The 13,116-nt window shown below is 38.0% G+C and overlaps 1 protein-coding gene across 9 annotated transcripts in view; it reads left to right on the plus strand.

Annotated features, from left to right (window-relative positions):
• ptprt (protein tyrosine phosphatase receptor type T) overlaps positions 1-13,116 on the plus strand; it is a 256,950-nt gene that overhangs the window by 126,143 nt on the left and 117,691 nt on the right. The gene's annotated exons all lie outside the window — the stretch shown is intronic.

Genomic DNA, 13,116 nt, shown 5'->3' on the forward strand with positions numbered 1-13,116 from the left:
GGTTTAAAGCAGAGCCGGTTTACCGTATAAATACAGGCAAAGTATTGTCCCTCACATTAGAATGCAGGTGCCCTGTCTTCTTGTACTGGTCACCCGGAGCTAGAGTTTGCACAATAGTGATGACTTCTGCTTTTTCCAAATCTCGGCCGTCAACGATCGCATGTGACCACATTTTTATAGCATCACACAGCTATTAAAAAATACCATGACTGATTTAGTTTATGATCCATGTCTCGTCTGCTTCGAGCATGGGGATTTATGACCTGTGCCACAGTAGTCAAGATGGCCTTACTTTTGGTGGCTGTCATGTCGTTGATGTCGGTTGCATCCCAGATTCCTTTCATTGACTCAAAATGATTGAGTCATGTAAGAAAAATACAGTCTGAAGTTTTAAATAAATCACCAGTGGCAGCCATCAATACCCTAATGTAATTATTTTTGTTGTACAAGGGGAGAGGATGGTGATACTACTACTACTATAATTACAAATCATATCACACTTACACTGCTTGATGTTCATCAGTGTAACAGGGTGATCAAATGTGTAAATACATTTTTAGTGTGACAGACAATTTAATCATTGGCCACTTAAAATTATACAATGTGGAAGAAAAAAACATTTCCATTTTCCAGTGTAGGCGTCTGAGTGATCTATCATAATGAGATGGTATTACAGTGCCTACACTTTGCATGTTCATTCAGGAGTCAGCTTTTTTCCCCCAGATGGATAACATTTTGGATTGAAACCATTGGGTTATGACTGTGTAAAGCAGAGGTTTGCAGGTTTGATCCTTGGTCGAATGCTCTTGGTTGAGCTCTTATCCCAGATCTCTCATTTCACCTTGACTGACCTTTCAGCAGATTTCTACATTATTACAACGGCAGCACAAAAAAAAAGAAGAAGAAGAAGAAAGAAAAAAAAACTGCTTCTGTCTCCATGACCTCAGCCACAAATCACTGGGGAGACGGAGATGCCAGAATTAAAGAAATAGAAATAAATAAATAAAAATAGATGAGGAGTGTAACTAAAAAATTTTTAGTCTCAAAATTATTAATTTAATATTAATTTACTGGGGATCATGTTGCTGCTATATCAGCATTGAGTCTTTATTGAAGGCTCTTTCCTCTCGAGAGTCTCAGTGAGGTTAAACAAAGAGACCTAGCTCTCAGTGTGTGTCTGTTTGTCTTAAAGGTGTTGGATGAGGGTGAAGACTCTAGCTCTGTGCTGGATCAGCCAAAGCGTAAGGTGGGAAAACATTTCCTGAGTCGAAATGGGTCTAAAAAACACAGTTCCTGACAAAATGAACGAATGGAGGAATATAAACAGACTGGCAAGTGAACAGCTGGCATTGCTAATGTTAGTCATGTTATGACACTTACATGTAGCACCAAACCAAACTATCTAGACTCAAAGGAAGTGATTTTTATGTAAAACAATGTGAAATATGAACACTTTGGGCACAGAAACAGATGTTTGGGTGATGTTATATTTACCATGGGTCATATCCGGGAATAAATAAGAGCACTCGCGTAAAGTTAGAAACAAGCAGCAATTCAGCTGTGACGGGAGAAAAGTAGGAATGTGAAAATGCAGAGGAAGTGGAGGAAAGACTGATCCCCTGACAGTCCTTCAGACAGCGTTTGGGAGGGAGTGAGATAGAGAGACAGATTGAGAGATGTCAGTGTACACTTCAGGTGATCCTGCTATTACTCAAGTTGCTGGGACCTAAATCTATTTTTATAGTCACATCGTGCGTACTTGTCCTTATTTGAACACAAAAGTAAGTCACTCTAATGTAATTTAACGTAAGGACATATTTGAAGGTTAGGTTACTGTCGGTTAAAGTGAGTCTCCGTACAATTATTGTCAGTTAATGTGAAGTCTGCTGAATGTGAAGTCACAGAACTTTGTGTGTGTGTGTGAGAGTGTGTGGAGTTACACACAGTTTATTTGGTTTGAAGTCGCGTTGAGCCCTCAGTCTAATGAATTATTGACCAGTTCTCCGTCTCCTGTTCTCTATCACTGCATCAAGGAGCCACCCCACACCATGACCCGCCAGTCTGTCTGTCTGTCTGTCTGTCTGTCTGTCTGTCTGTCTGTGTTAAACAGTTTTTCTTTTTCATTTGAATGTTATGACCAAAATCTACTTTGATTGTTCAGTTTAAACATGTTTTAAGTTGCAAACATGAAATAATTTATGTTTAACCATGATGGTGTTTTGTTGTTATTAGTTATAATAATTATTATTATTGGTAGTATTTTGGTGATGAGAGGTGGGAGTGTTACAGTAATTCTCTCTTTGTTAATCTAGTGCAAATTGTAGTTCACGTCCATGTATTACTATTGTTGCCCCTTACAATTACAATCTGAGCATCATCATTTTAGGCAGCTCACAATAATCTCAATGGTTTTACATTTTCTGACCGTCAAAGATCTTTCTTCTTCTCTACAGACATTTCATCTTGATTGGGATTTATAGATAAGAAACAGTAAACTGTAATCCAGCTGCTGTTTTGAACTCATTTTACACTTGTGCAACGTGAACATATAATTTTGGCAGCATCTTCTTCTCATGTAATTGCCCGTATTTTATCCTAAGCCCTTTCTGCCTCCTAACATCAATCTCCAGCCGCAACGTGTTTTTTCTTCACAGTACAAAGACCACTCACCATCTCTGAAACCTCCATTAGACCTCGGCCTGGAGCTTAAAAAAAAGAAAGAAAAAAAACACTCCGCAGTCTATAAACCTCTTGGGATCAACATCAATTTCACCTTGTTTTGTGTTGGTTTCATTAATATGAATCTAAGCTTTCTATCCTGCCTGCCCCGGCGGAGGCGGCACAACTCTGCATCATCTGTTAAACATATCAGAGCCTCAACACAATGTGCGGCTATTAGAGATAATTACTATAATTGCAGCTATTGACAGGATTAAAGGCATCATCTGCAACATCTAAGGGGTTCTTGTCGTGTCCTATCCTGCTCTGTTGTCTCTTGTGTTTTCTTTTTTTTTCATCTGTCCCTCGCTTTTCAGGCTGGAAACCGAATGAATTACATTTAGGACATTGGAAGAGAGGGGAAGGTGAAGAATTGTTAGGAGAGATAAGAACACTGAAAAGAAGGGAGTGAGGACTGTGAGAGGAGATAAAACTCACACAGTAAGCATGGCCAAACGTGTCGGAAAACATCCATCCTATGGGGTGATTAAATGAATTAAATCAGTGGCCAAATATGCTCACTTCATCTTTTGCATCTATTACTATAATTGCAGCTAATTATAGGAATAAAGGAAACATCTGTGAGGGATCTAATGGGACACCAGGTCTCTCTGTCACTCCCACTTGTCCTCTATTCATCCGAGAAAGGATAAATGATGTTTAGGGAAAATGAGCTGAAGTAGGCAGTTTGAGTGAAGGATAGAAGTGAGGTGAGGATAAAAAAAGTGTGTTTAATTTGAGGATAACAGTATGGCGTAGTTGTTAATATTAATATTCGTGTTATAAAGAAAAAAAATACAAACACTACATTGAAAGTAAGTTAACAAGTTACTCGTTTTATGTTAGTAAACTGTGGATCATTTTATATAGAGTTCTTTTTTAAATTATTATTATTATTATTATTATTATTATTATTAATAATAATAATAATAATAATAATAATAATAATAATATAATGATAATACTACTACTACTACTACTACTACTACTACTACTACTAATAATAATAATAATAATAATAATAATGATTTAAAAAAAAGACCATGTGAGACTCCCTGTAACTTTGCCTCATCTTTGACAGGTATTGGCAGTTGCTGAACTGAGAGAAGACAAGCACTCAAACACAAACTAGCACTCACACAGATCACGACCTTGTCAAACCCTTCTTTGATTGCCTCATCAGACCATTCAGCCATTGCGTGTTCTCTTGGTGAGCTAGCTGGTCTCCCTGCTGGTCTATGAAGTTATTCCAGAACCCCTGCTGCCTCAACAGATGCTGGTGCTAACATTGATTAGAATAAAGCAGTGAAGCAAGTCATGAGATCACTGCTTTGCTGATTTGGTTTAACCCAGGGGTGTCCAAACTGTTTTTTTAAATGAGGGCCAGATTTGATAATGTGGAGATGGGGCCAATGGTAACTTAAGACCTTTTTTTCTTTTTCACATTTACATACAAATGCACTGTTTTCTAAAAAAAATAATAAAATAAATAGGGATTTTCATTGTCACAATTATCATTTTTAAATGGAAATGTAACCAAATCTGAGCCACACAGGAGTGAAAAATTTGACATCAGGAGTCAAATAACATGTCTGTCACAGGTGGGTTTCAAACCTAGAACTCGTTTTCTAAGCCCAACTCCTTACCAGTATGACCAGTCCCTCCCTAGCCATAAATAATACATTATAAAAGTGAAGCTGTGGGCTGTACAAAATATCACTAAGGGCTGTGATTGGCCCACGGGCCAGACTTTGGACGTGCTTGGTTTAATTCAATAAATCAGAGCTTTTCATATTTTAGCCTGACATCTGACATCGGAGTTTGTTCTCCAGTCTTCTCTGTTCATGGATAACATTCTCTCCTAATTTAGGTCTTTATGTCAAACAATAAAAAAATAGAAATTAATTGGATATAACAGGTTAGTTGATAAGCATTAATAGGATATGTTATACAGCTTACTCATATGTTTATAAATGAAAATACAGTCAAAAAATAATGTGTTGGCTTCCATTACAATATCATGTCTTTGGGATTTGTTTATGGAGCAACAGGTGTCCCCCGGCCTCACTGTGGGCCTTCATGACCCATGACTTTATAACCGACATCCAGAGTCCACCCAGTACTTCTCAGATCACATTATAATTCCCATTGCAAATATATAATAGAGGTCATAAGAGGCCACCACCGAGCCAGAAGTGTTTCATTTCTTCCAGTACCTTTCACATTTTTCAGCAGCACATGTACCTCAGAGAAAAGGTCAACTGTTTCAAAGTGTACATTTCCTCAACTATTTCTACCCATTCTGTTATTGTTGTATCTTTTTTTTTGTACTGCTCACTAATAATATTTTACTGAAATTTTACAAAAATTTGGAATCCCCTGTCACTGTGCATCTCCCAGCAATGGTATGATATTATATCAAGGCAGTTAAACCTAGTATCCACCAGCTACAGGAAAGTCTCTCTGACAAACTGTAGCTATTAAATCTAACACACCAAGGAGTAGCCATGAGTACTAGTTATTCTGGTCTGGTCCTCCATGTGAATAACCTTAGTCTCCAGTTCCTCTCTCCTCCAGTAGGACCTTTAATCAGTCACAGCGATCAACATTGGCACCCACGCTGACATTTATCTAACCGAGTTACTTTGATTTCCACAGAAAACAGGTTCTTACCTTTTATCTGGTCTCTGCGCAGAGGGATGATTGAATCTCATTAGGAGAGCAGCAGCAGCAGCCACCAAAGGTGATCCACCTTCAATTCAGTTCACTGTTGCCTCAGTGATAGCTGCAGGTCAGCAACAATGGCTTGATAGATTTCCCTATAACTGCAGATGTTGGCTTATCTGAACTGCATCATATCGAGCGATTTTTTTTTTTTTGTTTTTTTTTTTTTTTAATCAAAAGAATATAATACAAAATTTAAAAAGTGAGCATATAAACGGATCTCAGTTAGATTTAGATCTCAAACTTAGCTAAAAATACGATGGATCACTAATAAAACATTAACAAGTATCCCAATATCAGAATCAGTTTATTATAGTATTACATCATCTTAAGAAATCTAGTTTTGTAAAGTTTGACTTTGTAATGATTAAAGGCATAATGTTTATTTGATAACTGAACATTTGTGAGATTTACTGTCCCATACTGCCCCCTACTTCCATCCACCTTCTCTTTCTTCACCCTCTCCTTCTCTGTATTGTTTCTCTCGTCTGTCAATAATAGTCTATATTTAGAGTGGCTTTCAAGCCCTCGAGCTGCTGACACCATTTACTCTTTTTCAGCTGGCCTGCAGGGGAATGGCCTTCTTTATACACACACGGGTTTGTGCGCGTGTGTGTACTGGTGCGCAGCGACCACCCCTGCTTTATAATATATTTTATTTATTTTTTACTACAGCCTTGTGTGGCACAGCTTCATCTGTGAAATGGCACAAGCCATGAGGCAGGCGATTCAGCTGACCTCTCCTCCTCTAAGGCTACAATCAGTAAAGAGAGTCATTAACAACCGCAATGCTACAGAATATGATTTTGCAACAAAAGACCCAAACGTTTCGCTTTTAAAATAAATCAGTGTTGATTTTTGCCGAGAGTACACGTACAAAGTATAATCCAATCCACAATTTAATACATCACTGCCCTTGTAGGTTGTGTGCTTTTAGTAAATCAAATATGTTATTCTGGTGTTTTGTCGTGCAGGTTTACTGCACTTCATTCTAACGGTCCATTACTGTTGTTCTTAACCATAAGAGAATAAACACAATCACTCTTTTTGACAGTGTGATCAAGGCATTATTGATTGGCAGCTGTTATAGTTGTTATAATTGACTAAAGAGAGTTTGTTATCTGTCTGCCAGTAGTCAAAGACAAGTACCTCACACACACTCAATGACTATACCAGACATCAAAAACAACAAACCCCAGTTTTTTAGCAACATTTAATTCTGCTGCAGTATTTTACTCTCCTCAGTGTTTTATGATGGGTTTTGTCAAAAATCATTCCAATGGCATTACGCAGCTAATCCCACACATTAAAGAATCAGTGTTACTGCCTGACAACAAAGTGTAGTATTGTATAGAAAAAAAACTAAAATGTTAGATACATTTACTTAAAACATGTAAAGATAATACATTTTGCAAAGTCGGAATCAAATATTGCATACATATAAAATGTCGTACAATAAATTTACAGTTTTTGATCACACATGCCTCCCTGGGGAAGAGGCAGTTTTTCTTTCTACGTAACAGTGACATGCACACAGTGGGTGCTGCCATCTGTAAGTGAGATTTAGAACAAGGACGTAACGTAGTGTCCTCGAGGTTTAATGACATAAATCACCTATAAGATCACAGACACGACACACAGTACACTGGCAAATCACTGCTAATCCACAGTGATCAGTGTATCTGTGTGTGATTTAATATTGAATTGAGAGCAGAAGAAGTGGGTGTGACCTACATTGTAATCTAAAAAAACAAAAAGATAACGTAGAGGGAGGATGCTTTTTTTTGTCACTCTTGTCAACTCGACTGACAGGTGGAGTGTCTTGTGGCTGTCAGACAAGCATCTGATGCAGATTTAGGTTGTTTCCTGTCAAACTGTCACCACTTGCTGGTTTTTCGGGGGGTGATTTTAGTGCGCTTTCTCTGTTCACTTCCTCCAGGGTGAACAAAGATACTCTTTGTGTTAGGGTGGTAATGATTTTGATTGTTGAACTTTGGTCACAGTGAGCTGCCATAACAGGCAAATGACAGCATACAAGAGCTTTCCAAAGGAATATAGAAGAGCTTTCAAAAGCCCTTGTATCCTATCATATGTTGAATTTTATATTCCTAAAGCCTCCTCACTGCTCCTCCCCCCTGCCTCTTGATGACTGATTGAACAGCCTGATTGAGCAATTAGAGAATAACATCTTGGATATTTATAGAACAAAAATATTGTTGCTCCGGCTCATCTCCCTTCCTCACATTTTCTATTTTTCCATCTCTCTTGTGTACATTTATCTCAATAAGCGAGCACTTTTTATCAAACCAAATGGAGTGCTCATTGAGCTTCATCCCTCTCTGTCTCATTTTTATTTTATCAATTTGCTCAAATTGAAAAAAAAAAAAAAAGTAGACTTTATTTCCATTTATTAATTTTATGTAACTTGACATTCACACACATGCTGGGATTTAAATACATATTTATATTGGCATGCCTTTGTGTGTGTGAGAGAGTTTCAGTATTTCTGAGTGTTTGTTTGTGTGCATTTCTATTCGTAGTGACCCAGAATGCCTTGACATTTTAAAGGCGGGAACACTCTGCCCCAAATGGAAACTTCTAAAAACAGAAATGCCGGAACCTAAAACAATAGGTGCCTCCTAAATTACAAGGCAAGGCAGAAGGTGTCAGGGTACATTCTGAGGGGAGACAACGGGGAAAGTTGTATGTGGGTTTCATACATTTCTCCACTGTGACAAAGTTTTATGCATTAGAGGACAGGCACTGTAAAGTAGACCCCTTTTTTTATAATTCAGACAATGTCTAATGAGCAGGATATGAAGTGTTTAAATATAGTGTGATGCATGGAGCAAGTGGGGTTTTTTTGTTGGCAGGGTTTCCCTTAGTTAGCTGTCTTTTCATTCAAAGGCAGGATGGGACCATTACAGCTTTATTTTTGTGTATTGGACCATTGTATTAGCATATGGTTTTCTCTGGGTTCTCCTGTTTCCTCCCAAAACAGGCAGATTTGGGGATTAGGCAAATTGGACACTCTAAATTGACCGTATTGTGAGAGTGGATGGTTGTTTGTCTCTATGTGGCCCTGTGATGGACTGGCGACCTGTCCAGGGCGCACCGCACCTTTTGCCCTATGTCAGCTTGGATTGACACCAGCGCCCAGTGGTAGAAGATGGATGAATGGCATTAGCATATATCTATAAACAAACTAGCACACATTAGTCAAAATTAAAGCCGGTCACACTTTAACACCATCTTCGAGGGGTAAAATACAAGCTGTTGAACTGGATCACAGCCTAAAATCCTCAACTCAGACACTTAATGTTGAACGTGCAGCTCAGCTTCATAAACACTGAATACATTTATTTTTGTTGTTCATTAACCAAAGGAGTACAGAGCTGATTCAATTACTGCTTGTTAATAGCATATACATTATAGTGGTGTTTTATAGGATATGTCTAGTTGTTTCTTTCTTTGCTAGGATAATCTTGTGCTTGGTTTATGCATTTTAAATGAAGACACATTTAAATGTATCAACCTTTATCTAAAGCACATATTTATTAAATTCCATTTCAAACTGAATATTTGACACACAGTAGAGCAAAGGGACAGAGCAAAGTCTGTAACACCCCACTTAAGCACCACTAATTATGTACAAAAAAAGAAAATAGTGTAGATTTGGGTGGCGGTTCCAGCACTAAGGTACTGGTCTGTATAAATCCATTGTCATATGAGAAATGGAGAAAGGCCGAAACCACTCAGTTTAGGAAACAAATAATGAGTGCAGTTACTATACAGAAAAAGAGACAGCAAAAAGTTATAGACAGTGACTGCCTGGAACCTACTTCATCAGTTTATGCTGCTGTAATCTGCTTTGGGTGAGCATATCTATTGAATGCATAACACATAGTGAGGTAGTAAACAACTTTAAACCTCACCCAGGTTAATAGTAGTGAAGTAAAAGACAACTCACAACAGTCCCTTTGTAATTCAACATGACAGACAACTGCAACAGCGAGGCAGTGAGGGATGACGCCGCAGCATCATTCCTAATAAAACAAACAGAGGCACAGTGAATGAAAAAAATGTAAAATGACAAAACTGAATTGAAATAGCATTTCAACAGCACCGATCGCACAACGACACCTCGTAAACATTGTTTATTTCCATAAAACTTGGCTGGAGCTCAGGAGGGCAAGCACACACACACGCTGCAGCAGTGTTTGATGAAGAGGGCTGCTGGGTAAAAGCAATGGCTTTTGATATTATCCAGCATCAATCTCCCGCACGAACAAACATACACAGTGGTATAAGCAAACAAAGTTCACACGCTGGCATCATTTTCTGATAATGCCGTAAAATTACACGTTTTGTGTTTGCAGTGTTAAAAAAAACCCAAAAAAACCCTCTTTATCATATTTTAGCATGACACCCATTCTGTCTTTTTAGAAAGATTAAGTACAAAGCTGGGTATTTACAAATGCTACGGACTGATTGATGAAGGTGTCCCACGATAGTTCCATCAAGTCTATGGTTGTGCATATTGATAAGAGGATGATAGATTGAATTTAGATGCTCTTCATGTAACAGTGACACAACTAGACAGGGAGGAATGTTACCCATTTGAAATGGATTTAAGTGTTCTATAAAACTTTTGTCCATTCATCAGTCCACTTCCATTTAAAAACAAGTTCTCAGCTCCATCAACTGTAATCAACAATGATGTAGTAGTCCACAGCCCGTAGCCTGAAATGAACTAGTCAGGAAGTAAATTCGGCTAACTGCATCATCATTTCCAAAGAGCAGCAATGATTTTTATTAAACTTCTTAATTTCGGTAGTCATTGTCCCATTCACTCCTGCATGCACAGTATATGCTCAGTCGTACCCAAGTCGGAATTGGCGTTCTCTCGCACCGGCGAGATCAAAAGCTACTACTTTTTACAGTTAACATGTACAGCAAGTGCGAAACATACAGAACCACAGCACGATCCATCTCACTGAGCATTCGCTATTAGTTTTTCTGTGACATAAAGGTCAACAGGAAACTGATTCAATACACTCTAGCTTATAGAGAGATACAGCGCCACCTCATACTCAGTGTCTGCAGTAACTGCAGGGAACCAGCCTGTCAAGACCTAATCTAAGATCTAAGAAACTGTAAAGCACCTTTTAAATTACTGATTTTAAAATAAAGTTAAGTTAAAATCAATCTTTTGTAATGGGCTTGGTAGTAGTACTATCAATCATCTTTTCTTTGCGCTTGTTAGACTGTTCAAACGTGGATTTTTGGATATTTGCCCTGCTGTACTCTCGTATGAGCTCACTTTTTATGCATTGTACAGAAATTTGATAGCATTTGCAGACATTGCCATTCTTACATTCAGCTCCTTTCATTATTTTACGACTGTACAGAAATGTTCAGACTTTTTTTGTACGTCTAAAAGCAGCTTTATTCTTCTTCTTTTTTTTTTAAATCTGTCTTTCTGTGTCTCCCCTATTCACTAATTATATCACTCATACACCTTCCCTCCCATTAGTTCTCCCCTCAGACATACACTCTATTACCCAAGATGCACTGCCATGCAACATGCCTGCCAATAAAACAACCTGCGTTTTATGGCTCTACGTATTCCAAGTACATCACCTATAGAGGGAGATGAAGAGAAAGCAGGGTGACCTAAAGGTTAAGGAGTGAGTTTGGTTTATGGCCTAAAATCTGTCTTTTGAGACAAAAAGAGAGGGGATGACTTTGTAGATCAAGTGTGGAGTTAGAGAAAGAAATGGTGAGAAACAGGGGAGAAATACAGAATGGACAGAAAATACTGTGGTAAGAGTGATAAAACAGAGAAACAGAGTCTAGCTCTCAACAAGGGAAGAGAGCGGGGAGAGGAATGAGTTAGTGGAAAAGACAAGAGTGCAGGCAGAGAGTGTAAAGCCCGTAAAAATATAGAGAGCCATTCATGACTCGTAAAATAACAGCCATCGATATGCAAACCAAAACTGCAGCGTAGATGAAATAGATAATATTTTATTGTTCCATCCCCCAAGTCCCAGTCTGTATAAATAGCTATTGATTTAACATGTTTTGTTCAGCCAGCCAAGCAAACCTTCAGGGCTATAGGAGACATGTGCTGCACTGTCAGGAGGTCCCTGCTTCATTTTAAACTGCCAGCCTCATCCTGGCTAAAGATTATGCCTTCAGATGTGTGTGATGAAGGAAAGAAAAGAATAAAGGCTCCTTTGTTTTTTTGTTTGTTCCATGGAGTTCTAATTATCATTTTGTTATACGAACATATCAACATATAAAGACACATCATCGCTTCATATATTTTTGCAATGGCAATGAGAACGAACAAACCAAACAAAACTAGAGACAAATAAGCAGATAAATTAGTAAAAAAATAACTGTTTTTATGGTCATGAAACTTCTAAAACCTGGAACACTCACTGCCGGAATTGGGGTCTTTTGTCAGTTACATTCATCCAAGATGACAGGAGACAGTGTGAGTCTCTCCTGCAAGAGTAAGCTTTTCATCCCTTCATTCAATTCGACCAAGTGTCACCTTTTTACCTCTATTATGGCCATCAAACACAGCTGCTCTGTCTGTCTGTCTGTGACAAACAGTGTCTGTGGTGTTTTTAACTTTGACTGCTGAGTCATCACACTCACCTCATTCATTTAGACTTGTCTAAAATAGCAAGGTGTTGCCAAGATGGTTTTATAAGACACAAGTTTCTTAGAAGAACTCTGCATTGCATTTGTTTGCAATTGTGTTTGATGTAAAAAAAAAAAACACAACTCCATAATACATGGCTACTTGTATGGTGTAACATTGTATTTTTTGAAACCTCCATTTGTGGACTACGATAGATAAACAAAAAGTGAGAAGTGAAATGATGCAGTCACTTATGCTTCATGCTATGTGTTGACACTAAAGTGCATTTCATAGAAATGCATCAGTATCATATGATGCATTTTCAGAATAGACACATTCTAATTCAGGCAGATATTGTTATTATTTTAAAAATTAGATGGATGGAGAGGAGTCAATCACTTTTTAATTTTGGTGACAAAATTGTATCAGTAATTAGATTTTTTTTTTCTTTTCTTTTTTTTTATATATCTCTCTCACACTCCCTTTCACAGTCTCACACTCTCACATCATCAATCCTGCGGGGAGGCAGAGTTGACGTGAGGCATTGTGGTGCTACGGCTTTTGAATTTAGTCTGTTATTGGTACGACAAGGGCTGCATGACATCTATGAGTGTGAAGTGCTGAGATGCTCCTTCAACCAAGCCCACAGACACACACACAAACACCTTCACAAACATTCATCTGCATCACTTGTTATCATGTAGTTTTGCTCCAAGCCTCAGTTTGGCTCTGGCTCGTCATTCCTCTTTTTCTCCTTCATTCATCCCTACTTCTATTATTTCTTTCTTTCTTGATATTAGAATAACACTAATTGTATTAACTTTTTATTGTGGCAAAAATTGTATTTTAATTTTTTAAAGTTTCTTTATTGGCGTGAGACCTTGCATTCATTCCCCATCTTTCTCCACCCTTCAGTTTTAATCTCTCGTTTTATTTTCTTACTTGGTGCCATAATGTCTGAATTCATTACTTAGCAGCATCTCTAAAAAGTGCCTGAAGTTGTAACACATCATCACTTA

The sequence above is a fragment of the Solea solea genome, chromosome 6, assembly GCF_958295425.1.
Source record: "Solea solea chromosome 6, fSolSol10.1, whole genome shotgun sequence".
Classification (NCBI taxonomy): Eukaryota; Metazoa; Chordata; class Actinopteri; order Pleuronectiformes; family Soleidae; genus Solea; species Solea solea.